This window comes from Cibotium barometz, chromosome 26 (genome assembly GCF_041138505.1).
Source record: "Cibotium barometz isolate CiBa-2024 chromosome 26, ASM4113850v1, whole genome shotgun sequence".
Taxonomy (NCBI): Eukaryota; Viridiplantae; Streptophyta; class Polypodiopsida; order Cyatheales; family Cibotiaceae; genus Cibotium; species Cibotium barometz.
Genome location: NC_141071.1, coordinates 25,610,110 through 25,637,360, shown reverse-complemented (window position 1 = coordinate 25,637,360; position 27,251 = coordinate 25,610,110). Strand labels below are relative to the sequence as shown.

At 39.0% G+C, this 27,251-nt stretch overlaps 1 long non-coding RNA gene across 4 annotated transcripts; it reads right to left on the bottom strand.

Moving 5' to 3' along the window:
• Nucleotides 1–14,308: 14,308 nt before the first annotated feature.
• On the bottom strand, nt 14,309–15,059 carry LOC147623812 (uncharacterized). 4 transcript variants are annotated; one of them, XR_015269288.1, is made up of 3 exons: nt 14,902–15,059; nt 14,667–14,808; nt 14,309–14,564 (listed from the first exon to the last, which is right to left on the bottom strand). It is a non-coding gene; the product is annotated as an uncharacterized LOC147623812 (long non-coding RNA). The 4 variants fall into 4 exon arrangements; XR_015269289.1 differs by having other exon boundaries at nt 14,667–14,802; nt 14,902–15,047; XR_015269287.1 differs by having other exon boundaries at nt 14,667–14,826; nt 14,902–15,043.
• Between the last annotated feature and the right edge of the window lie 12,192 nt (nt 15,060–27,251).

Sequence of the window (27,251 nt, the reverse complement as noted above, 5' to 3'; positions counted from 1 at the left end):
ACCTATGGTTAACATAGCTCCCTTCCTAATGGTGACCACGTCTCCAAGTCACCCAAGTTAGTGGGGCAAAGTTTTTGCTGGGGTGGAAGGGTGCAAATCAGTGTGAGTTAAGTGGTATGGTTCATGACCAATCTATAACTGGATGTAGGGCATATTGGTGATAAGATTTGGGTAGCCCTCGTGGTAGGCAGCTTGTTGAGGTGACATGAAAGGTAAAAGCGATGTAGAAAGTTCTTCATGTGCGAGGCCTCCTTCTATTGTGAAACTAGCGAGGACCCTTCAAAATTAGGTAGTTGGTTGTAGTCGTTCGCGACATGTGATTAACGGAATAAGCGTCATGACCATTATGAAATGATTTGCATGGGTAGATGGCAGTCTGAATCTTCTTAGCTGACGTGATATTCTACCTAGATTACACATCGTAATGCTTAGAGATTAGGCTTCTTCATGATGGCGAATATATTGGCAAGGGCGAGGTTGTGGTATGGTTGAATTGGAGTTGAAGTAGAGGTTGCATGCATTGAAGCTCTTTGGAGGTATTTGGTCGAGGATTTTTTAGGCAATGGGTCATACCTGAGCCAGGCTTGTGCTCTTTATGGTCCCTCATCTAGAGATATACGTGGAGGGTTTGGCGTTGACAAGATTTGTTATAGGTGCATGTGTGTGTGTGTGTGTGTGTGTGTGTGTGTGTGTGTGTGTGTGTGTGTGTGTGTGTTGTGAAGTGCACGATGTGAAAAAAAAAATTATGATATGCATAGTGATATATGCAGGTGACGTGCATGGGTGATGGGCGGAAGGTGTGCCAATTGTATCGTAGTGATGTGTTGGCGTATGCTAGTAATGGGGCCAAGGTAATTTTTTCCTCCTTAGGAGGTTTTTTCCCTTGAGCATGTTTACACACTCTTATGAGAGAGTGTGTAAGTAATCTTATCATGTCACTTCACTTGTACTTCACTCATTCTCATCAATCTTTTTTGAGTGTTGTTCTTCTCTCTATCTCTGATTGCTTGCTTCATCTATGTGTATGTTGTGCTTCTCTCTATCTCTTCTTGCTTGCTGCATCTGTCTATGTCTACACTCCGATAATGGGTATCAGATTAGGTTCTTCTCTTGGTCCCCATCCGCTCGTCTCATGACCTCCTCAAGCTACTCATTGTCTTCAATTGATCTATCTCTTAAGTGAAGAAGGTATACCCTATAGTGTCTTGTTAACTATGTTAACAAAGATTTGGCACCTTTTGGAACGTTGTTAAGGCCTAGCCGACTAGCACTCCGAGGGTTCATGCATCAATGGAAGATGCATAGAAGGCAACCAAGCCCAACCACCAATTTCACTCCAGTGCTCAGGGGTGAAATAGATGGAGAGAGAGAAAGGGGGGTGAGGGTAACAAGGAAAAATGACAGGGGATGAGGGTAACAAGTGGAAATAACAATGAAGGAATGAACATAACAAGAAAATAGAAGTACACACTTGCAATACTCTCACCCTAACCAATGGATGTAGAGGAGTAAACTCAACTTCCACCCACTAGTGCTAACAAGAAAGAATAAGTCTCAACCCACATGTAGGTAGGCGCCCTTACCACTAGTATCCCGCCACTCCTATCACACAACTCAACCAAATAGATCATCCCACCATAAGCACACCTAGCAAGTCCCTCATCCTCACAAGAGCTCAAATGGCTAGAGATCACCCAAAGGAGATAGACTAGAGGCTCTACCCAAAAGTGACACCAATGGTGGATTCCAACTTGGGCTACAGAAGGAATGCCTTGCCTCTCACCCTATGCTTCTTTATATAGGAGAATGAGGCTCATCTCTTTGCCACATGATGGTAAGCATAGAGTGATCCCACATATTACAACTTATAGGGTGTGGGCATACCAAAACATGTGCACAAAGTAATACAAATTGTGTGCAATATGTGCACACAAATTAGTGCAATGTGGAATATCCAAGGGGAAAAACCTATTGGGAAAAAGTGCCCTTAGATGAATACAAAAAGCTAAATGTGAGGTGATAAGTATAGGGGTAAACAACCGTCGGGCGCGTTTTGGGGCTCGTTCGTATGTTGTAAGGTTTTCGTAAACATTTTGAGGGAGTGCAGTTTGAACTATCTTTGTTAAATTTTAGGCTTTTTGCACTAGAATATTATACATTTGGTGTGTAGACATGGCCGTTCTTCTCTATTGTCATCGACATCATATATTCAAGCTCATTATCAACAACTTAATCAGCATCATCATCATCATCGACTTTTGCATTCTTACTAGTAAAATTCTACACTCTACATTCTACCATTTTTAATACAATTTGCAAGTCTCTTTGTCATCACTGATCTACTAGTAGCCATCTCGTTTGCTTCAGTGGGCATGATAGTACTTGTAGATTATTGGGACATTTGCATTTTGTGCCAGAGATATGTTATATATAGTCTGAAATGGTAGGTAGTAGTAATGTAATTGGGATTCTTTCCATTGATGATAAGCTTGATGGGACTAACTACCCATTGTGGGACTAAATGACGCATCATTTATCTGGTTGCTAAAAGTCTTTGGAATGTTGTTATTGGCATTGGGGCATGCCCTATCTCACCAACGCATGATAGTACAGGTACTTTGGATAGTGATACTAGTTCAGATGTAAAACTACCCACTTTGGGACTAACTAATGCATCATTTATTAGCTGCTAAAAGTCTTTGGAATGTTGTTATTAGCGTTGAGGCATGCCCTACCTCGCTAGCGCATGATAGTATAGATACTTTGGATGGTGTTTCTAGTTGATATGTAATTGTGGCATCTGTCTCTACACCTTCCATAGCGGAACAAACCAGGTGGGATGGTAGGGATGCACAAGCACATACATTGGTGGAAATTTTCGTGAAAAGAAGCATTATCCCTCATATTTGCTATGTAAAACTACTAAGTAGGCCTGGGATGCGCTTTCTACGCTTTACCAAGGCACTGTAGTGTACTTACACAAGCAATTAGAGTCTAGCAAGTACCTCAGATGAATGGTGATACTAGTTCAGATGTAGCTATGGCATTCATCTTTGCACCTCCCACAATGGAATAAGCCAAGTGGGATGACAGGAATGCACAAGCACATGCATTGGTGGCACTTTTTCAAAAAAAATTAGCATTATTCCTTATTTTTGCTCATGTAAAATTGCAAGTAGGCCAAGGATGCACTTGTTGCTACACTTTACTAGGTGCGTAATAAGGCATGTGTAGCCTACTTGCACAAGCAATTAGAGTCTAAGCATATGAATGAGGTAGACTCGATAAATGAGTTTCTCACAAGATCTCAAAGAGTAGCTTCTGGCATATATCGATGAGCCTTTTTTGAAGAGTTCATTGATGTCTACTCATCTCACAGTTTTACTAGATTCGTAAAGTTGTTCTCCCAACTTTACCAAATTCTAATAATACAAGGGTTTTGCATCCACACTTTCGGCTTATGATAAAGGGTAACCCCAATGCCCTTACATTTGATGAGTTGGTTGCAGTGCTCTTGCAAAAGAAGAGCAATCCTAGCAAAACTGAATTGTTATGCATGTGGGAGATAAGGTATTAAAAGGTAAAGGCAAAGCGTTCTCTCAAGGTGGATATAAGCTAAAGGTAGAATCAACCCAATCTTCTAGCAATAAGGATGTCAAGAAGGGGGGTGATAAGCCTAAGAAGAAAGAAAATGTAACTATTGTCGGAAGCCGGGCCATTATATAAACGCATGCAGAATAATTGTGGAGGAGGAGAAGAAGAAAGCGTCAGACATGGCTATGGTTGATGCTTCAGGACAACCAAGTGCTGAAAAGAAGGAGTTAACAAACTATATAGAAGATGATTTCATTTTGTACTATAATTATGACCCTTCTATCCAAGACGTATCCATGTCGGTGAGATAGATCAACATGTGTGGTATTTTGATAGTGGTACTAGAAAGAACATGTGTGAATAACTTATATCCAATGCAAGGAGTTGGCAAGGTTATGCTCACTATACAACAAATGATGGGATAATCACTCTCTCTAGAAAGCATATTAATTCTCAGCGTGATTTGTTTTCCTCCCTCGAATTTTGTCCTCACAACAAGGAGGCATAATCACATGTGCAACTCATATCCATCGAAAGGAGTTGGTAAGTTTGTGCTGCAAATGGCAGACAATCACTCTCTTAGAAGTCTTCTTTTTGCCAGGCATTAACAAGAACTTGCTATTGTCAGTCTTTGCCATTATTAGGCATGCATAGTGGTTAGATTTGTTGATGATAGCTATATAGTTCATGACCGAGTGATGGATACATCGATGTGGTATCCGATACTCTAAGACATGGATTTTACAAGTTGGCATGTATGAGAGATTGGTATATAATTCTTGTCCAATTACTATCACATACTATGAGTGATATGGAGCTATGGCATGTTCGCATTTGTCACTTGAATTTTGGAAGCTTGTGCCTCAAAAGACGAGATAATTGTGTCACAGTTGTTGCCAAAGCTTGAGGTCCGGTGTCAAACATGTATGTGAGGGGGGTGCATTTTGGGAAAGATGCAAAGGGCATCATGGTCGAAAGATGGATCTATCCAAAAAAAATATAGCTTATACATAGTGATGTATGTGGTTCTATCAGGACACCATTGATTGGGGGACATCTCTACTTTGTGACTTGTATTGATAACTACTCCATGCACACGGGTATATTCATTGAAAATAAAATCAGAGGTTTTTACATGCTTTAGACATTTGTTTCTATGACTGAAAATGTGCATGTATGTAACGTTGGCACCCTTCGTACTACAGATCAAGGAGCAGATCAAGGAGGGGAGCAAATGTCAAAGGAGTTTCATGCTTATATGGCCAAAAGAGGCATGAAACATCAATACATAGTGCCTTACACTCCTCAACAAAATGGTGTGGCTAAGAGAAAGAGAACAGATCTCCAATGGAGATGGTTTGTTATATGCTTAAAGGCAAGGAATTGCCTCATGTTTTTGGTTGGAGGTAGTTATGTAGCCCTCTATGGCTCTTTTGCATATTTCCCAACCAAGGCCTTGCACATGATTACCCCATATGAAGCTCATTTTTGTATTTTTTAGTTGTATTTCTTATGATCTTATGTCTGAGAAAAACAACACAATAAGCTCGATGATAAGACAATAAAATATGTTTTTGTGGGATACAACTCAAAAAGCAAAGGGTATAAACTCTACCATCTTGCCCACAATGTAGATTTTGGTGAATGTAGATATTGTCTTTGTTGAGAACTTAGCTCACTCCATGGTTTTGTGCAAAAAATAGAAAAATGTATGCTCATGGGACATATTTGATACACTCCTACCTTTGTACAATGGAGGATAGCCATACTAGAGCAAATGAATGCTTAACAAGGTGGTACAAATTAACCCATAACGGTTGAAAATCAGCTCAAATTTTAGAATTATGAACGATGCAGTGGGATGAGGAAAAAGGATAGCCATATAAGCATCTAAGAGTGCCAAAATGGCTAGTACTACAGATAGAAAATTAGCTATAACATTGTCTAGCAAGAGACGTGTAGGTTCTCATCATGCATCTTATTCTTTTATGGATCATGCACGTATTGCCAGTATATGCAACGACCTATTTAGGTGGTCAACTAGCATAGTTGATTTTTTCGAGAAAGTGAAAATAGAGAGTACTTCCCTTTGATTGAAGTCAAACCTCTCATAGGGTTATTAGTACTCCTCAAGAACATCGAACCCTAAACCCTCGAGAAAGAGGAAAATTAAACTCTTGTTACCTGTAGACATAGAGACCAGTTTTCTATCACTGATCTCCATCATCATGCCTTTTATCCTCTTGGGTATAGATTATGTACAACCCTTTTGTACACAGCTACCCTGCTCTATGCACATGTGAAAGAAGCATAGAAAATGGTAGCAATGCCTACATGAAAGCGAGAAGACTTCCGTTGCCTCATATTCAGGAAAAATTCATAATTCTAGGATGCATCTTCATACATCTTCTCTGAATCCTTTAATGTGTCCTGCAACAACAAACGAGACATGCTAGTCGACCTATTAAATGATAATAAAGTAAGTGCTATATATCGTAGGGGCAACTGTGATATAGCAGTGTATATTGCTATACAGCACTATAAAAAGTACTATACATTAATCACTATTGCTATAGAAGAGACATTGTTGCTATATAGCTCTATGGCATGCTATACATGTACAATTGCTATATAGTATACATTGTTGCTATATAGCTCTATGAAAATGTTTTATATAGCATTGTAATAACTACTATATAGATACACTGCTACATACCTTTTAAACATTAAGATATACCATGATTTACATCTAGGAGAGTCTTACATAGCTATCTAGCAGTGCTATATGTCACTGCTATATAACATTGATATATAGCACTGCTATATAGTTGTGATATTTAGCATAGATATATAGCACTGCTACAGCTATTTGTTATATGTTACATAGCATTGCTACATGTATACCTTTTAAACACTTAGATAGCTAGAAGAGTCCTCCATAGTTATCTAGCAGTGTTATATATATGCATGAGATATATAGCACTACTATATAGTTATGATATTTAGCACAACTATGTAACAGTGCTATATAGCAGGACTAGAGCTATATGTTATATGTAATACCTTTTAAACACTTAGATTTACCATGATTTACATAGCTGGGAGTCCTACATAGATGTCTAACAATGTTGTAAAGAATATAGCTCTATGGAACTGCTATACACCCCTGCATGCATACATTTGTACACACACACACACACACATACCAACCACCATTGCATACATACATGTGTACATATATGCATGCATACATATGTACATGCACACACACACACACACCAACCACCATTGATAGGTTCTCTCTCTCTCTCTCTCTCTCTCTCTCTCTCTCTCTCACACACACACACACACACACACACACACACACACACACACACACACACACACATGTGTGTGTGTGTACATATATGCATATATACATACCTACACACACACACACACACACACACACACACACTATAGCTATCTATTATATGTTACATAGCATTGCTACATGTATACCTTTAGACACTTAGATATTCCATGCTTTATCGCTGGGAGAATCCTACATAGTTATCTAGCAGTGCTATATATCACTGCTATATATACGCATGAGATATATAGCACTACTATATAGTTGTGATATTTAGCAAAGCTATGTAACAGCGTTATATAGCAGGACTAGAGCTATATGTTATATACCTTTAGACACTTAGATATTCCATGCTTTATAGCTGGGAGAATCCTACATAGTTATCTAGCAGTGCTATATATCACTGCTATATATACGCATGAGATATATAGCACTACTATATAGTTGTGATATTTAGCAAAGCTATGTAATAGCGTTATATAGCAGGACTAGAGCTATATGTTATATGCTATATGTTATATGTTATATGTTATATGGTATATAGCATTGCTACATGTATACCTTTTAAACACTTAGATTTACCATGCTTTACATAGCTAGGAGTCCTACATAGTTGTCTAACACTGCTGTAAAGAATATAGCTCTATGGAAATGTTATATACCACTGTAACAACCACTATATAGTAGAAACTATTTGTATGAAGCACCATAGGAAGTGCTACATAGCAGACACTGTTGGTGTAAAGCAGAATAGCATATAATATAAATAATACACAACACTACCAAATCTACACTGCATAGGAGCATAGAGACACTTGCTATATAGACAAATATAGCAGTCACTATTTGTATATAGTGAACATTGAAATTATTAAGCACTATAACACAGTAGCCACTATTGGTATAGGGCCTTGTATATCGAGTATATATATAGTACTAACCATTGCTACATATCACTATTGCTATAGGGTCTCAACAAGAGTATATATATAGGACTAACCAATACTACATAGCATTATATATTAGGTGCTATATTGCCCTCAAATGTTCCATATAGCAATAACAAATTAAAGAGCAATATAACAAGCACTTTAAGCTCTATGGCAAGTGTGTAATAAATAAGAGGTAAGTGCTATATAACACTTTGCTTATCTATCTAGGAGCTTCACATGTGATGTATCAGATGCTAGGTGAGAACAATTAAGCTAACATGTTGATATGGCATTAATTATCACTCTAGAAATCTAGCTAACAGGGATGAAGGGTTTACCTTTGAATCCTATACTTTCTTGGATAACTCCTTAGTGTTCTTTGGTGGACAAAGAGATTGCAGCATTTCCATAAGCTTGCTAGTCTCTGAGGACATTGTGTCTTCTGTGGACAAATGTGGCTTTAATATGGCCAACATTCTCTCTTGGATGGCTGTGACCTGTTCTAAAGATATCGATGCTCCCTTAGCCCTATGAAAATTGTTGTCAACTTCCTGTAATGCATGTCGTGCTTCCTCCACCGTACTCTTACAATAAGCAAGATGTGTTCTAGCTAATACAATACATATTTCTTCTATTGCATCCTTGTGAACATCACCGTACTACATAGCCATGATCTTTGTATATTTGTTGTCTTTGTTGGGAAGAGAAGCATCCAAAGGTGCAGCAGAGTCAACACCAAATATTAAAATATCAAACCTCTTTCTCTTGCTATCTAGGTCACCATGCACATGAACTGTAACCATAACAGATTAAGCAAAGCTTGCCCAATCCACCCTATACTTCAATTTGTTTTGTTGTATAAAGGGATGAGGTGCGATTCTCCCAGGCAAATCCCTTTGCAAATGCATGTGAAATCTCCTTGTTATAGGAGAACCCTGGTAAACCTAGAAGTTTAGCAGCATCAGGTCCTTGTATAGTTCTCTCTTCACATTGTAACATTTCATTTTTTGCTGAGGAAGTGGTTTAAAGCATGTGAAAACTGACTCCTAATCTTCATCACTCATGTCATCTAGTTGAATGCCCTCGTGGAATGACCCCATCCCCAAGAATCCACCCATGAGCCATAGAAATCCTTTGACATCCTACAAACTTTCCATGGTTCCTTTGGGTGCACATTAGGGAAGTTCATATGTCGAGAAGGTCGTGACTATAGTCGTTTCATCTTGTAGGGAAGTAGGGAGGAAGTTGGAGATAGCATGGTTTAGAGAAGGAGATACATAGGGAAGCAGAGTTTGCTATATTGATAGGGAAGAACTAAAGATCCCCATGGCAAATATGCGGGAGAAAAATATTTGCATGCAAGATTTGTATGCTTAAAAGGACTAGAGTTTAGCTCATCATGCATGGTTTTTTATCTATAAATCAGTTTTTACAAACTTCAAGTTTTTATTAGATGAAAACATTACAATTTTATAAATGTCCTTTAAAGACCTATAAACCACTATAAAATGTGCTATGGAGGAATGCTTATTGTTGATAAATTATGTGTATGCTCAATTGAAAATTTTGAGGGGTGAAAATTGGCAAGATCTTTTTGAGAAATTATGATTCAATTGAATATTTTTATAGGCAAGTATTCTACTAAATTAATTGGGAGACTATTATGAGAATGACAATACCAATGGCACACTTCTAGTAGTTTGCAAAGGTGTGGAAGCCACAAGATCCTAGATGCTGGTGTTGGTGTTACAATTGTCACTAAGAATTGTTGGGAGAAATGGGGAAAACCACCTTTGGAATGCACTAAATATTATTGTAAAAATGGCAAATGGTATTTATCAAGCCAATGGGAATCCTCCATAACCTAAATAGTAGAATATTCTCATTCTCCTATCCACTTCACTTGTGTTGCTGTGATGAAATTCCTTAATCAACCAAGTTCTTATAATGTTGTTATTCTTGGCCAACCCTTTATGAGAGAGTCTAGACTCATTCATGATTATCCACATATCATTTGTACTTAAGAAAAGATGGACAAATTCTCAAGGTCGATCTTAACACTAGTTCTGTAATTGGACACTTAAGTGTCTTGAGACACTAAAGTGTCCTGAAAAGTTCTTGAATTTTTGTGGGCAATCTATTAAGAGTTTTGAAATGCTTAACATCCACAGATGTTCCTCAAGACCCAAAAAATCCTTGAGATTTTTTAAATTGCACTTTTGTTAGCTTTTGCAAAGCAATATTTTAATTTTCTTAGACACATACTGATAAAATGCATGATTTTTGCTGTTTTCAAAATAGTAGTAATTTGGACATAACTTTTAGAAGGGACATAGTTTGATCATGAAACTTGGCTTGATGGAAAGCCCATGATGTAAACTAAATCTTGGAATCATCAAACGATAATTATTGGATAAATTTTTGACTCGCTAATATTGAAATGACGTTTTTTATACAGGTGGAGCATGAATTTTTCTCCTTCCATATGCAAGCTAATAATGTAAAACTTGAGGTGCACCCATGTTATATAGGGTAAATACTACTTTGTTTTGAATTTTCCAAAACTTTAGAGCCACTTTTTGGGCCTCTTCTCATACATGGCCTTTTGCGCAACCTGTTTTTAATACATAAAATGTCTAATTATGAGCCTAATTTTGATTTTCATCAAAGGGGAAAGCTGTGTAAGTGCATTATTTGTTGTAACTATAGGTGTAGACTACTTGTGCAAGCATAGTTATGATTAGTTTTTGATAAAAGATGATCAAATTTTACATTTTTATTTTTTACAGTTTTTTTAGAACTAGGCGATAAGAACCTACTTAAGTGGAGGCTAAGTTAGTGTCATACACATCAAATTATGGCTTATTTATCTCATCTCAAGCATGAAAACCAATAATTAACATTCTCATTGATAGGGCTACATTATTTTTTAGTGGTGTGATTGAGTTTTGATAATACGCGTTACTTTTGCTGATTTTATGCAACTTTTTTGGAAAAAAATCTAGGAAAGGAAAATGATTTTTTTGGTGAACTTCTACCTCCTTGGACTGATGTATGCTATCAAAATATCTTGGGAAAAATGCTATTGATATCATTGGATTTTTTTTTGAGAGAATGATGCTTGCATATTTGGAAAAATCCTGAAAAATGTTCATTTTCAAGACATATGCTACTTTGTTGCTTATGTACTTCCAAATAAAAAGGCATTTTATATGTTTAGCATTTTTTACATAAGCATAGGGTTATGTTCTACATGCCCAATGAAGCATTTTGGTTTTTAAAGCCTACATTAGGAGTTTGATTTTTTTTCGCAACCCCCAAAAAAGGACACTTAAGTGTCCTGTTTTGGTACCAAACTAGTGTTAAGAATTGGTGGAGGTTGATCTTAAGAATTAGAAGACTCATCCCATGGGTATGGTAGAGGTTGATCTTAACAATTGAAAGAATCGTCCCCATGGGTGGAGGCTTGTTCGAAGATGAGTCTAGCATAACTAATTGCATGGCTTCTATCCAAGTGTGGAAAACATATCCACGTATATCCCAAGCGTGTCAAACATATCATGAGAAAAGTGAAGTCAAACATGATATCACATATGAACCACTCCCATACTCTCACTTTAGTGGACACAAGTGTTGGGCCAACATAGATGTAATGCCCATTATAGGTACAAAGTATCTTGACTTAAAAAGGGATGAGAATATGCCAACAACTTCAATCAACATGGTGAGTGCTAAGACTAATTATTGAGGTGAGTGCTGAGACTAATTCCAACATGGTGAGTGCTAAGGCCAATTCCAACATGGTGAGTGCTAAGAATAATTCCAACATGGTGACTGCCAAGATCAATACCAACATGGTGAGTGCTAAAACCAATTGAACTTGTGGCACTCAATTTATGGGTTCAAACCACAAAAGCTACTACAAAGTTGCACCACTCAACATCTTGAGTATAATTGAGAATGCCTTATTGGAAACCCCACCTATCAAGGTTTAGCTAGACTTTCAAATTAGAACCACCCCCCCTATGAAAGATGAATATGATTTTTTATTACAACGAGTTTGCAAGCTCTATTTGATAGGGTGCAAGACAAAGGATATATTGTTATTATTGGAGGAGATACTTGCCAAGCATGGCAAGTAAGTACATTCCTAAACCCTAAACCTCTTTGTTTTTGCAAAACTGATCCTCACTTGTGTTAGTTTTATTGTGTTTTAGGATCATATAACTAGAAACGGTGGTGCAAATGTCCATGCCGATAGCAATGGAAATGTGAGAAGTGAAGGGGCTAAAGCTACAAGGAACAATAATAATTGCCCATCATGAGATCTAGATAGCCCCTAGCTCCATAGGTTTTCATTACGCTTTATCTTGCATATAAGTTTTTTGAAATTATACACTTATATAATTCCGCTAAGTATTGTAATTAAATTTTGACATTCCTAAAACCATGAATTGCAAATGTCTTTTCTTTTTGGTATTTGTCAAGTTTTACATTACACTTGTCCATGATGATGTGAAGTTATGTTAGTTTTATTGTGTCTACATTAGGAAAAAAAGAGCTTCGAAAAACTGGGGAGTCCTGTGCAGACTCCTCAATCTACCCCAGGTTTTTTTTAATGCAATACTTTCGCTGCTTAACAGCGAAATAGCGCTGCTGCTGAGTAGCGTAATATCACTGGCAGCACTATTTTCCTGCTGAGCAATGAAATAGAGCTGTTGAGTAGCGTAATATCGCTGTTGAGCAGTGAAATAGTGCTGCTAGTTTCGTTGATGAGTAGCGAACCCGTTGTAGTGAAAATAGCAGCATGTTTAGTAACGATATAGGCCCGGTAGCTCCATACTTCTAGTTATAAAAGTGCTACTATTTTTGTTGCTAAACCCTCATTCTGTTGTAGTGTTATCTGGCTAATTGCAACCCACATGGCATGGTACATGTGAACACTAAGGTAGCCCAGCTTGGATAAACCTGAGGAAGTGATCTATGTAGAAGTGCATCTTTAGTAGGAGAGAGAGAGAGAGAGAGAGAGAGAGAGAGAGAGAGAGAGAGAGAGAGAGAGAGAGAGAGAGAGAGAGCCTTCAAGGTCACATATATAAATGAAACCTCTAAGAAACTTGCGAGAGGCTATTTGACCTTTCTTGATGCTTTCTGCTTTTTGTCTCACTCTAATAAAACTATGGGAAGAGTTGTAAATCTTTTGGTCTCGCCCTAATAAAACTATGGAAAGAATTGCAAAGTTATCTTTTTGATGCATCGTAGTTAAAATTGATATTAGTTTTGTATGTAGAGTATTTTTGAGATAGACATGCGGAGGTGGACGTAGGGTAAAGGAAAGTTAAAAGCTGCTATGTATATGAAAAAAAATTGAGTATTTCATGTTCTCCTTGAAATAGTGCACATAAAGGCAATATGAATGATTATTGACCATATTTTCATAGTCATACACCTATAACAATTTCTACATAAAATCTTTATCTTAAATTCATAACGATATTTTACTACTATTAGTGCTTTTGAAATTCATGTAAGCATAGTGTTATGGACAAACTCATAGCGAGGAAGGTAATTTATCACCTCTACTGATCATCACCCCTAATTCTTATGTGTGATTGAGCTTAGTTCCTTATAGAATATCAGGTAGTCAATGATAAAAAAATCTTTGGCCAATCCACCTACATACCATGTGATAATACCCATAAAGATCATACCTTTGGTGAATTTACCTACATACCATGTTATAATTGTACACCCATCAAGATCGAAGAGTTTGGAGAGTGTGATGAGAAGCACACCATGTGGTGCCAAGACATAATTGTGGACTTGAGGGGGTATTAGTTTTAGTATTTCACTATGCATTCAAAAAATGATAAGCTCTTAAAAATAAAATAAAATTATGAGAGGTTAGTTTCTTTATGTGAGGGGGAGGGCACCTGTATGGTTAGAGTTCATTGCTCTACCAATGGGCTACTGTCCCTGTTCCTAAAAATGAAAAATTCTTTTCATTAATGAGCGTAAATACCTATAAAATTTCCTTAGGCATGAAAAACTATGTTGGTATGTAGGTGTTGGAGATTTTTAGAAATTCCTTCTTGCATGCTCTTGCCTAAGTGGTGGTTAGCTTACAACATACCCTACACAAGAGGTTAGGTCAAAGTAAATAAGAGAAAATTAAATGTAGAGAGGAAGCATGAATCGAACGTTTACTGAAGCTGTCATTGTTATCGAAGAGTTAGTGTAGAGGATAAAGGTGTTGTTTGAGAGTCCCAAGGTCATATTGTGCAAGCGATGGTAGGTTCTACTTTCTAATTCCATCCAATATAAAAAAAGAATTGTAGTGAATAAAGGTGTTGTTTGAGAGTCCCAAGGTCATACTGTGCAAGTGATGGCACACATAGGTGTGTGTTGTATTCTACTTTCTAATTCCATCCAGTTTAAAAAAAGAATTGTCATTGTAACGTAGCCCAAAGACGATCAATTATAGGTATAGTGTTCACAAAACATAACCGAATGAGGACACAAGGGGCACGTTTCATTAACCTCCTAAGATGTCTAACATGGTCTCAAGAGAAGAATTGGGGGGGGGGGGGGGAGCTACTATAGAAGGGGCATGTTTTATTGGAGAGCTATGTGTTGATAATTAGCCGCAGCAAGCGTCCACCAGACACCAGCAGCAAAGGGTGGCCAAGCTGCACACACAAGGATCAGATTATGCTTAAGCACCATAGAAACAGGAGCGTTAAAAAAGTGTTTAAGAGAAGGGTCATGGAGAGTGTGTGTGTTTGGTTTACCAGCATCCGAGGAGGCCAACGTCCCTTGATTTATCTCCTCCTCCTCTAGTAGTATGGGGCGGAGGCCGCTGCACCAAGATGGGGGGAGGCGCCGCTACAATTTTCGGCTGGTTGGTATTATTATAATTATTGTAGCCTGGTCCTGTAAACGCTGTAAGCTCTGATTGTTTTGCAAAAATAGATATTATCAACAACAATAACAAAAAAAGGAAAAGATAATGGAAGAGACTCTCACCTCCGGGCGGCGCAGCTGCAGGAGGAGGAGGAGGAGGAGGGGGGTAGCCATATCGCCGCTCACTGGCGCCGTTGTCTCCCATGTGTGTGCGTGTGTGCGCGCGGCCTTTGTGACTGTATAGACTGCTTTTGCATTTTTGTGAGTGGTATGTATGTATATACTGCTTTTTGTGATTTTTGACTACGTCCCTACTGTTCACCACACGTTAACGCGGCACCACCACCATGAATGACCACCCGCCACTCACCAGCTTACACACCTAGGTTTTACACTTTTCAAAGATTCCATTTCCTGTATAACTCGGTAGCTCTTATCTTCACTCCAGCGTAACTTCGCAATGCTACGAATCTATATATTTATTTATTTATTTATGGAAAACTGCCAATGTGTGAAGGGAATCTCTATATCATATTGGAGTCTAAATATCTAACCCCCTCTATTCACTCTGAGCCCATTAATTAATTTATGGGATAAGGTTAAAAAGCTGACGACGCCTCCATCACACTATCGTCACACCCGGCCCTCGCCCCCCAGCCTCCCTCTACTTCCATTCACCCCCCAGCATTGCCTTGCCCCGGCCATGCCCTCTTGCCCACGCCCCAACCGCCCTCTCTCCCCCCCCCTCCCCCCTCTCTCTCTCTCTCTCTCTCCCCCTCGCCCTTGCCCCAGCCTCCCTCTTGTTTCGTTCACCCCAGAGTTGCTCTCCTTGTGTTGCCCCAACGGTGGCCACCCTCTCTCACCCTCGCCTCGACTACCCTCTCCCTCTCCCTCTCCCTCCCCCTTGCCCTAGCCTCCCTCTCATTCCATTCACCATAGCCTCCCCTCCCTCTCTCTCTTATACCACTCGAAGTCAGTGTTTGACGAATCTAGAAAGGCACCAGACTTTCGCATACATCGCCTTCATTCTAAGGTCTATGATCCGAGCTTCAATTATTTTGTTCTAAAGTTTACGTTCCCAATTAATTAATTAATAGCAAACTAGCATTTTGGTGCCATTATTGGTGTTGAAATAGCTTAAATAGCTCAAACTGAATGTATGAAATGTGGTTCAAATATATACTAGTACTCAACCCACGAGTTGTTGTGGTATGTAAAAGACATTAAGAAGCAAAATGCACCGGAATACAAAGGGTCAAATCAAAAGGATTTTTTCCTCTTATTTTTTAGAAATCCAAGATTTCTCTTTTCTCTCTTCTCCTTGTTCTTTGGTTGTCCATGATTAATAGATAGATAGATATAGCTCAAACTGAATGTATAAAATGTGGTTCAACAATATATCTATCTATCTATCTATCTATCTATCTATATATTTATTAATAGATATATTGATATATATATATATATATATATATATATATATATAAAGAGAGAGAGAGAGAGAGAGATTCTTGCATGCCACACATTGTGAGGGCCCTTAATAGAAAATGGGTTGGATCCTAACCTATATAGGAAATAAGGTAAAGAGAAAGGAAAAGAAAGGGGGAGTCTATAGAACCTATATAGGGACTCATTACAAGTGTGAATGAAAAGTTTGATAGAAGGAAAATTTCAACACACCCTGAAGCTTCCTTTTGCAAGCGAGACACAGTTTTTTTTTCCTTGCTTAGTCTACCTTACTTGGTTTGAAATTCTATTTGGTATAATGCCAATGCTACAAAAGATTTAAATTCTTTATACTAAAGCTTTTGAGGCACATATTTCTCCTACAATTTCTTTCTACTAAAGCTTTTGAGGCACATATTTCTTCAACAATTTCATGATCTCAAGCTCCTTGCCAATTATCGAGTGTGATTTTTGAGGGAGCTTGGTGGAGGGAGCTTTTCTTGGTTATCCTCTCTCTCTCTCTCTCTCTCTCTCTCTCTCTCTCTCTCTCTCTCTCTCTCTCTCTACTTGAACTATCTCTCTCTCTCTCTAACTATTATCGTTGCCATCTCCGCCCAGCCCCCAACCCAGCGCACCCTCCCTCTCTCTCCTCTTCACCCTCTTCCCCAACGATGCTCTCTTCTCTCACACTCCCTCTCTCTCTCTATCCTTCTCTCACACTCCCTCCCTCTCTCTCTGTTTTCTCTGTCCCACCCTCCCTCTCTCTCCTTCTTCCCTCCCTTCTCTCCCACTCCCACTCTCTCCTCTCCTCTCCCTCTCTCCCTCCCTCCCTCCCTCTCTCTCCTTCTCCCACCCTCCTTCTCTCTCATCTCTCCCACCCTCCCTCTCTCTCCTGTCCCTCTCTCCCACCCTCCCTCTCTCTCATCTCTCCCTTTTGCCCTCCCACCCTCCCTTCTCTCCTTCTCCCACCCTCTTCCCTCTCTCCTTGTCCCACACTACCCTCTCTCTCCTTCTCCCATCCTCTTCCCTCCCTTTCACTCTCCCACCCTTCCTCTCTCTCCTCTCCCTCTCTCCCTTTCTCTCTCCCACCCTCCCTCTCTCCCTTTCTCTCTCCCACCCTCCCTTTCTCTCATCTCTCCCTTTTGCCCTCCCACCCTCCCTCCCTTCTCTCCCTCTCCCACCCTCTTCTCTCTCTCTCCTTGTCCCACAGTACCCTCTCTCTCATTTTCCCATCCTCTTCCCTCCCTCTCTCTCTCTCTCTCTCTCTCTCTCTCTCTCTCTCCCCCCTTGTCCCACCCTCCCTATACATGATCTCTTCATCTAGACATGTGGATGTTATTGCATTTGGATGTTATTATATGTGCATGTGATTGCATGGTACTCTATGCCCTTTTCACGTGACTTCTTCATAGCATTTAAAGCCTTTATATGTGACGGCATAGAGAGAGAGAGAGAGAGAGAGAGAGAGAGAGAGAGAGAGAGAGAGCATGTTCTTTGAGAGAGGGGGGAAGAGAGCACGTGGAACATAGGGGGTGCCCCACTAAGGGCAACCCGGTCACCCTTAGTGGGGCACCCCCCCTCCCCCCAAATAACATGCTCTCTCTCTCTCTCTCTCTCTCTCTCTCTCTCTCTCTCTCTCTCTCTCTCTCTCTCTCTCCCCCTACGTTCCATGTGCTCTCTCTTTGCCTCCCCCTCCCAAATAATGCGACTCGGTAGTTCTTAGTGGCAAGCATCCCCTCTCCCAATAATGCACTCTCTTTCTCTCCCCCCCCCAAAATAACGCGCTGTCTTCCCCCCCCCCCCCCCCCAAATAACGTGTTCTCTCTCTTTTCTTTTCAAATAACACGCATTCCATGGTGCCATGTAGCCATGGATCTTAATTAAAAACAAATGGTAATTATGGATCTGTTTTGCATTTTCTTAATCAATTTAAAGCATCTACAAAATACTTTACTTTGTAATTGTGGCTAAACTTAAAGGAGAGACCTTTATTATTATGATGATGACAATGTCCATGATGATGATAGACATGCTCAAATGATAGGCAATACAAGGATGTACTCTTTAATATTTGAAATAAAAATGGATGGAATCATAAAAGAGATGATAAAAAGGTTAAAACTTAAATTGGGATCATGGCAGAGATATAAAAGTTATGCAATCATTATATGATAGTGGGCTATAGAATAATCATTATCTAAGAATTAGTTATGGAATAATCATTATATAGAAGTTAGTTATGGAATAATCAGAGGTAGTTATGTATGCATTTATTGTATAGTTAATTATTGAAAATTAATTTTAGATTTTGTGTATTAATGACATTATTTAAAATGAGTATATTTTTTTTAAATTCTATTATGTATAGAATTCATGTTTAGACTTTGAATTCATTCTCATTACTTTGTTGTACGTTTGTGAGATGGTTTTTTGAGAGCTTATGTGGTGTTACTGAGCTGGTTTTCTGAGAGATATTCTTGCCATGGAGAGCACTTCTTTTCACGTTTTTGTGGGAGGTTTGGAGAGTGATCCTATTGTTAGAACTGTACAGGGTCATTATTATATTACTAAAGCTGATGATTTTGATGGAATATTATGTCCTCGCTCTGGATTGAAAGTTTTTGCAATCAAACCACAAGATGATGGTGTAGAATATCTTATACCTATCCAGACAGCTAGACCCGTTGAGAGGAACCATGTTATATCTTTGATAAAGATATAACAACAGAATACCTTGTTATTCCAATAATAGGAGAGTCAAGCAACACTACACCAAGCACCCTAAAAGAAGTTATTATTGACCTTACAATAGGAGATTCTCCCACAGGTACACCACTTCAGAAGAGTGTGGCCAAGTACTTATTGTCTGAGGAATCTCATGCTGGTGTTCTTTGTAGATTGTTATTAGCAAGCACACATATTGAGAAAGTAGAAGAGATTCCTCAAATCTATAATGGTAATGTGGCTTTTGAGTTGCCAAATGTACATGATTCTTTAGTCTCTCCAATGAAAGGAATGGAGCAAGCACATGATGGCCATTGTTGGGTGAAACCTGCAGAGAGTCATGTGAAGTTTCCTGGGGTTGTACAAAAGAGTTCTTGTGGAGGCTTATTTGATAAGCGTATTATCTTGGCTTAATTTCAGTAAACTTTGATTTATAAGAGTATTTATTAGAATGTTGTAATTTTTCACATAATAGGAAAGCTCACACAGAAACTTTCCTCTTTGGGCTTAACAACAGATGGATATGGATCACTAGCTTGTTTCTGCTGCAAGAACAAACCTGTATATAAAAGAATGTGTAGTGCTACGGTGTACTATTATATGCCTGCTGATCCACATATGTCGAGATTGATGATACATCAAGGGGAACATTTGCATGAGGTGCAAAGGGGCACATCAAGGCAAGCATTGCAAAAGATAAGAGAACATGTGTAAGAGGCAATTTTAGAGGTTGCTACAAGTGGTCCAAGGAAGGTACAAATGGATATCACCAAACAACTCGTATTAGATGCAGTTGTCAGGAAGCTACAAAGAATGAATCAAATATTAGCAACATGGAGCTATCACTATTATTAGAATACATGCATCCCCTAATTCAATGTCAAATATAATTTTCTTTCCATATTGATTTTAATTGTTTGGTAATTCTTGTGAATGAACGTTTATATAGTTTGTTAATTGGTCCAATTCTCTTGTAGATTCAAGATGATGGTGCGTGCTTCTAGGATCAACAATTCAGTGTAAGGAGCAGAGTTAAGTATTCTAGAATTGAAGAGACAATGTGCTTTTGAGTTCTTCCATGGTAGTCATTTTTTGGGTAAGCTTTGGATGAGTCAGATCGGTGTTATGTGTTTAAAATGTCAACCACAGGGCCTGCATCGAGTTTAGATCTAGTGAACCGTATTGTGCCAAAGAGGAGACGTGGATTTGAGGAAGGCTTGGGTTTGTTTTGATCACATCAAGTGTGTGCAAGGATGGACAATAATGGTTGCACATGTATATGATCCAAGGTAGAGTGTGGTCTTGTTAAGTTCTTGAAAATTTTGATTTTGATTTTAGTACTTTTTCAATTGTCATATGATGGCATGCAGCAGCCTACAAGAGCTCATGATGACAATTACAACTTGTGAAATGAAAGAGGAGGACACAGTGGCACAAGTGCTGTTCCGGGAGATGATTGACAATGTTGTGGTCCAAAAAGGCTTCTCTAAGCCAGGTTTTTTTGGCTTCATGGCTGATGAGGCTGGAGCCAGTTGGAGGGAAGTTAGGATTGTCTATAAAAATGGACCAGAGAATATATTGGAAGGTTGTGAGCATTCGTGTCTTTTTAATTGGGAACAAAGCTTGAACATCCATACAATACAACATATAGTTAGAAATTTTTAGGAAGAGCACAAGCGACTATGTCAAGGGCATTGTGCATCGAGTGAGAAAGAGGCACTTTTAAAATACGAACACATTGGATCATTGTGGATGAACGGTAAAGTCGGTGATGCAAACTTACCAGGCATGGATTGTTGGCTTAGTTGGTGGCATACTAGATATTCCCATTGGAGGAAACATTTTGTAGGGGTAAGTATTATTTTCTTGAAAAGAATAGCTTGTATTTTGAATCTAAATTGTCAACTTAACTATCTGGTTATAGAATGCAGTTGGATGATGTAATTAACCTATTTTCCTGTTGTAGGATGTCAACAAAGCTTGTGTGCCACACATGCTGACCACTAATCTAGTAGAAACGAAGCATGCAAGTTGGTTAGTAGGAGAGGGTTTCAGGGGAACCATCTCTTTATATGATGTAGCTGTTTCAGACCTCGCCAATGCCCTCTTGCAATCCATAAAGAAGCATGCATTCATGCAAGGCAAATATCACAGAGAGCATGCCCTACAATAATAAAGTTGATGGAGAAGGCCAAAACATCAAAAGCTCCAAGTCCATCAAGCACTAGTAGATTGGTGGGGGAAGCAGTGAGTGGCACACCAATGCACATGCAACCAATTTTTTTGGGTGATAACATTACTATTAGCTAGCATAAAAAACCCACCGTTATAAATATTGAGGAAGATAACTCATCACATCGTCTAGAGTATGTCACAGAAAACCAGCCATGTAAGAAACAAGGTAGGAGATTAAGCTTTCCACTCCCTATTCCTTTAACTACAGGTGGTCAAAAAAATGCAGAGGGAGAGACAAGTGAAGTAGAGTTGCAGGAAATTGTGGAGAGTGACATACACGATTCAATGTGGGCTATACATCGAACATCTCTACACAGCAAGGTAACTTGCCAAGGATGGTTAGGTGGCCAAGATGGCAAGTGCAAAAAGAGTATCAAGAATTGCAGGCAAGGTGTTCTAGCTCCTTCTTTCTATGGTATGAGAGAATGGTCTAGGGGGCAAAGGCATTAGTTCATGTGGTTTTGTAATAGCAATGTGGATCATACTTGGAGAGAATGGTAACACCATTTATCAATCACTTGCTAGACCCCCGGCGGTTGTTTGGCTAGTGGGACAATGTACAAACCTAACTATGGATGAGATTCGAGAATTGGAGGCTGGTGGGTTTGTGTTGCAAAAGGGACAATGTTAGGAAGCAAATGATGTGGGCCAATAGCCAACAAGTACAGAAGTGGCATATCATATATGGCAGCCAAGCGAATAGATTCGGCAATCTCAAGTATAGCTGGGGTCTTTGAGCATTTGGTTATTAAAGTTGGGCAGATGGGAGATTTTGTAATTGAGACTGAGGAATCACTAGTGTGCAATGAAAAATACCAGGTGACTATGGAAAAGAACCCATCATGCACATGTCCCGATTTTCAAATCAGGGTAGACCATATTGTGCATGCAAGCACCTTTACTTTGTATATTTGCGTATCTTTGGGTTAGATGCGAACCATAATATGTTTATACATCAATCCACTTTAAAAAATGAGGACATAATGAGAATGTTCAGTAGTAGGAGAACAATGTGAAAAGGACCTACTAGTACTATTCATGACATTGTACTGTAGTTTTGAAAATATCCTTCATGTTGCAATAATAAAATGTTCGACTATTAACTTTTTGTTTTTTTTTTAATGTTTTAGCATGGTTATTTGTCAATGCCTTGAATATGTTCATTCCATTCATCTACTTTTTTGAAAAAAAGTGGATAGACATGTATCTACTTTTCTAAATTTACGGAAAGGCCATGCATGTACTTTTCTAAATTTAGGGAAAAACCAAGCATCTACTTTTCTAAATTTAGTGGGTAACCATGCAAAGTAGCATCTATAAATTTGACCCCTGCCTCTTACTATAATCCTCACTTCCAAATCTTGTTTCCTTTCTCTCCCTCTTGTTGCCTCCCTCACCCTCTCATTGTATTTCTCTCCCTCTCTATTGTTCTCTTCCTTATAACCCTCAAGACCATCAAGTACCTTTGTTCATCTCTAACGGCTTCTTCTAATGGCCCTTTATATACTTTAAAGGAAACCTTGGAAAGGGTTTACAAAAGATTTTTGCAACAAAACGGGAGGAGATGCAAGAGAACATCTTAGAATCACGGTAAAGGCCCGCAATCTTTGGACAAAGATGCTAGTAAATGAGCCTATTAATTCTAGAGATTTGTTTGTGTGGAACATGAAGATTGGAAACGCCACCATCGGTACTTGGCGAAGTTTTGAATATATTGCAAAAGAGGCGGAGAAGCCCTTACAGGAGGAGTTAAAGAATAAAGTAGCCCAAAAGAGTGTACAGGTGTAGGATTCATAAGTAGTTATAGTATGTTTTCAATTTTAAACAATGTTAGAGTGCAGTAGCCCATATAATAACCTTTTTTTGGAATAAAGCAGCTTCAACTCTAGATCACCATGTCTTTTGTATTAATTGTGTATTTGTCGTTGTTATGGTTAATTATATTAGATTTTAGGTTTATTGTATGTTTTGAATACCAGCGTCATGTTCTTATCTCTCTCTCTCTCTCTCTCTCTCTCTCTCTCTCTCTCTCTCTCAAAGAATTAGGCCATGATGTGTGTCAATAATTAAAAAATTATTGACCTTAATAAATTTACATTCTTGATCGCTTCTTATGTAAGGCATTGCAATCCTTCCCCCCCAAAAAACAAAGCATTATCTCCCTCCCTCTATAACTCTTTCCATACTCCTCCCAAACAAAACCCTTTTCTCTCCTTTCACCAACCCTTGTTCTCTCTCACTAACTCTACTTTTCCATACTCTCCCCAAACAAAACCCTTCTCTCTTTTCAAAAAAGCTTTTTCTCTACTTTTCTAAATCCTAAGATTTCTTTCTTTCTCTCTCTCACCAGCTCTATCTTCACTCTCTCTTTTTCTCTCTCTCTCTCTCTCTACACCTCTTCTTTGTGTGTTCTCTTATTTTTTGTTTGTTATTTGAAAACACTAATTTCAAAACCGCTATTTATATCTATCCCTCTATTTATATCCATTGCTTTTTTGCTCTTTTTTTTTCTTGTATATTTTAGGACTCTTTCTCTCTTGTTTATTCTCCTTCTGTGTTACTCCTCATGGCGTCTCCCCGATTCCAAAGAGGGACACAAGTCTCCTTGATGTTCAGTGATACCAAGGTTGCAACAACAGGGACCGTTTTGCATGTGGATCCCACAGTGGATACTTTCCATGGAATTGCTTTGTTGTCGCATGGTCATGTTGGCGTGTCAATAAAAGATATTGAAGTGGGAGAAGCTCTTCTTCCTTTTCCCCTCGAAGATGGTGATATCAACAAGCTAAATCAAACTAAAGGATACATCATTGTATGGCCAGCTAGAGATTGTGTAAGTCTTATTTTATCTCTCTCCACTTTTTCAATTATGCTCTTTTTAGTGATTTTTTTGAGAGCAATCTGTTTATATATGTCGATGTGTTTAGATTGTTATAAACACATCAAAGGAAACACCACATCCAAAGCATGCAAACTGTGTTAAGAGTACACCTGCCAAGCAACAAAACCAAGAAGTGACAAGCACCAAGAAGAGGAAGAAAGTACAAGAGATAGATGATGATTAGATTCCTCCTCAAAGGAATCCAAGTCGAGTTGCTAAGTCTTTGAAGAAAGGTGCTTCCTCAAAAATCATTGAAGCTGGAACATGTCCACCGGAGCTAGAACATGTCTTTGATATGTTGTTAAAGGCCAACATGGGAGACAGGACCTTTACTGCTAAAGGTGGTTCTGTTTTGGTTTCCCCAATGACATTTTCCCACCATGGAATCTCTGCACATGTGAGTAATGAGATTATTTTTCCTTCATTAAGACCTTGTGTGTTGTTGTGTATATGCTGCGTGTGTGTATGTCATGCTTACGTTTTTTGTGTATGTCATTCTAATTAATGCCACATAGATGGAGAGAAGCATGCATTGCTTCAGATTTGTGAGACCATCTTAGACGACAATGGCTCTATTATTGTTATCGGTATTGTGTATCAAGTGGCAACCATTATAGCTCATGCCGAGCATTCTGGCTTCTTCTTGGACACCTTGGTGAATGTGCGATGTATAATGCAGATTGGAAGGGCCTTTGGATAAGAGGTGAGAAACATTGCCCATAGAGGTTTCCATTGAGCATCACCTTTTGCTACAAAAAATCATCTCATACTCTTGTGTAGATACATCGTCACTGCTACCTTCATGAGGATACTTGGACAAAACTATACACAACCTTTTGTTGAATATACAAGTGAATGGGTGTGTGCGGGAACAAGCCCTTAGCTAGAGATTATAAAAGGGAGTCTGTAATTGAGTGGATAGTAGTAAAAAGGTGAGAAGAATCTACTGGATGAGAGAATCAAGGGTAGCATGAGTGAATATAGGGGTGTGGAAAGATTCTAGGAAAAGGTGCCCCCATATGTAAGGGAGGTGGCACAAATTAAGGAGAAATAAGTGGGGAGTGGGTGCTTGGCACCTTGTGGATGTAAAAGCTATAAATTGAGGCATTGGCCTAATGAGAATGTATTAGTATTTGATCTCCCATGCCTACTCTATTGCATTGATGAGTGAATTGTTCACTAATCACTTTAATTACTTACTAATCACATGCTTAATCATGTCTTTCTCCATATTTGATCCACTATAGCCCACTCTTGCTTGCATTTCTAACATGGTATCAGAACCTAGGTCTAGGGTTAGGTCCACATTAGCTTAGTGATGAGATTAGGCATGGTTTTAGTAATTCCTAGTAAATAAGATCTGGACCTGCAGAGCTGGTGGAGGAGCTCCCTCTCCCTTCATACACATCCTTTTCCCAAGCCCTTTTAGAGGCCCAAACTAGACCCATTTCTCCACACACTGCTCGGAGGGTTTGGCAAAATTTGATGCAGATTGACGACGGTAGCAAAATTAGCAAGCAGGTAAATTTGGGAAAAACGCTCCATACGATGAGCTTGTTTCGAAATTATCTAATTCCAACTGGACCTGGTGGTTTTCAAGTGTGCTCTACAAGCTGGTGAAGACGGTTTTTGATTTCATCAAGCCTACAGTGAGATCCAGCACTGTGCACAGTCAGGGAAGTGCCTCTGTTAATCACTTGATTAATCCTTCATTACTGCTTCAATCTTGATGTTTGTGGACTCAAAACATATCTAGACACATTTTATCTACTACTATCTTGAAGCATTTTGAGATTAGATTTGTGCAAGTGGATCAATTGAAGACTCCAAGTGGGGACAACTTTTTGCATAATGAACAGTGAATCATCTCGGCAAATTGCTTAATTAATTCTCCTAATCAAGGTGTTAATTAGACATTGGTGGATCTAATCCAGCATTGGGAGGGTGCTACACAAGTCTATGTGTTTAATTTAAATTTTTCATCATAATTACTATCCCAATTAATCCCTCCAAGTCAATGTATTCTTTGCACACGCAAACAGTGAACTAGTACACCTAGTTTTCTAAGCATCATTAGTGGTCAAAACTTGTTGTGAAAGGGTAGACACTGCCCTTGAATCTTGAATTGAATCAAGAGGTAAGACCCCCTTTACATCATCATGAGCATTACCTAATAAGTAGCTAAGTTCAACAGGGAGCAATTCCACACATGGCAAACAAAAATCGTGTATTTACTCATGAGAAAGAACCTATGGTGAGGGAAGAGATGAATGTCCAGAGGAGCATGGGAAGGATGAGTGGAAGAGCAAGAGAATTAGGACTCTTTTTTGCACTTAGCTTAAATGCTGAAATCATTCACCACATTGCAGGGATACAACAAGATAAATATGCATGGGATGAACTTAACAAATTATTTGGCACCCAAGCAAAGAATTCAAAGATAAATCTGCTAATGCAATTCTACAAACTTGACATGAAGTAAAGTGAACCTCTAACCACACAATTGAACAAATATAAAAACATCAAACACAACCATTGGAAAGAATGTAGAAGATGATGAGGCACTAGCAGTGCTTCTAAAGAGTGTGGACAAGGGAGAGTATGAGAACATTGTGGCAACCTTAAAGAATGTACCAGATTTGAAGTTGCATGAGATAGAAGGAGCTCTACTAGAGCAAAAGAACAAGGTCAAAGAGAAGAAAGGATTGGACCCAACAACTGGAGAGGAGAAAGCACTCTACACCCCCGAGGAGGCCTCGCACGAGGATGAGGATAAGGAAGAGGTAGGGGAGGAGGAAGGACCTTCAATTGCCACAACTGTGGGAAGCCAGGACACATGGCTACAGACTATTACAGCAAACCAAATGAACAAGGATTGGCATCGGTAAACTTCATGTGGAGACTCCTAAGGAAGAGGAGTCAGAACATCTTCTCTGAGAGAGAAAGAGAGAAACCCCACAACCCAATGTAACCTACCCCAATAATAGAGTAAAACCACCTCTGAGCCACCGATGATGTAGGCCATGTGGTAGATGTATGTGTGAGCACTTTAGTCAAAGTCACGGGCACTTGTAGTAGCCTTGGACAAATAGAGAGAGAGTGTCAAGGACTATGAGTTAGGGACTTGAGACACTAGTCGCGGCTACCAAGTAAGAGGGAAACTTGGTATATGGTCCAGGTGTGCAAG